Raw genomic sequence first — 1,619 nt, forward strand, 5'->3', positions numbered from 1 at the left:
TATAACATTAACATTCCCATTGGATAAGAAAATACACAATCAATTTGTAGATTAAACATTAGTTTAAGGCTAAGTCTTCTAAAGGCCATAGTTGTTTAAGCAAAACATAAAAGATCTGATTTTCAGTCAAATAAATTCATAAAACAAGCATTGCTCATGAATGAATCATTATTGCTTGATTGAACCCAAAAAGAAATTAATCAAGTGTTTCAAAAGCAAATAGATGGAACGTGCAAAAGGAAGATAGTATTGTCACCAGCATTTCTTCAGTGAGTCATGGGATCGAGAACTTACTTTGTAACAAGGCGAAAGGGTGTTTTGATTGGATAAATCACGGTAGATTATTTGCAATAACGTTCTAATCTGAAATATTAGAGCAGTGAGTTACCTTAAGATTGTGAGCTAACAACTGTTTTTAATCCAAGAAAACAAGACACCGATCTCACCTGTGCCAAGGAGTTGCCCAGACGCAAAGTGGGAAAATTATTCTGGCAAAATGAGACCGGCAAATAAGTCTGGTCAAACAGAAGCACAATCTCTGTGAGAAAGAGGAAGGGTACATATTTGTAAATTGAGGATCGACCTAGGGGTCAAAATACATGCAGATGATCACGTTGGAAAAGGTCATAGTTTTAATGCGCTGAGATGGACTGTAGCTGCATCTATAAATACAGTTATATTTATAACTTGTAGAAGACTGAAAGAAACCGAAATGATCGTACGACCTGAGTGGTTTTCGTAAAGTCTTAGAGATGTCAGCTGTTCTTTAAAATAATGCAAGCTATCGAAACGCCGGAGCAGAGTGCTGCCGTACTTGCAAACCACAACAGTGGAGCGATCTGCTTTGTTAGCATCCATCTTTGGAATTGAGTAAAATAAAGCATACCATGGTTTCTGGGGTCATTTCTTTATAAAAACCATGTGTGCTGCATCGCTTAAGGCTCATTTAGAGATTAATGCCAGCGCTAGAGTGGTACTGTCTCTGCAATGTCAGCTGTTAATCAACACTTAGAAAGACGACACGCTGAAACATGATGCTGCCGTTTTAGCGAAACGCTTTAGTAGAGCTATATTGGTGTTTAAACATAGTATAAGTTTTGAACATTTAGATAAAACAATTGCTATTTTGAAAATGGGCATCCTACATTGTTCGTGACTAAACTAAAATCTAGCGCTAGCGCTATAGCTTAACTTGGTAACGTAGTCCTACAAACCTACTTGATTTGGCAAGCTCTCAAACGAGGCAAACATGTACCGTGTAGCGAGTCGAATAGCATTGGTCCACAGCGGATACTGAAGGCTAACGGCTACCCAGGTTTTGAATGCAGCAACCCGGAAGTAGCTCACTATCGGGCCCGAGAAACAAAGAAAGGACTTAACCCCTATGTGTAAATAAAGGGAAAGTCGGCCATATTTAAATGTCTGAAGCCCTAAGTTGGGTCAATATGATCGGACTACTGGTGACAATAACGATTTCGGATCCAACAGCGCAAACAGAGAATATTAAAAAACATTTCAATAAACGTTGAAAAAATCTGTGTAGACGTTACAATTTTGTCTAGATAGTAATAGACAGCCCGTGCAGTAACATATTAATTATTTCAGAACGATAGATCAAC

This window comes from Lissotriton vulgaris, chromosome 5 (genome assembly GCF_964263255.1).
Source record: "Lissotriton vulgaris chromosome 5, aLisVul1.2, whole genome shotgun sequence".
In the NCBI taxonomy this organism is placed as follows: domain Eukaryota; kingdom Metazoa; phylum Chordata; class Amphibia; order Caudata; family Salamandridae; genus Lissotriton; species Lissotriton vulgaris.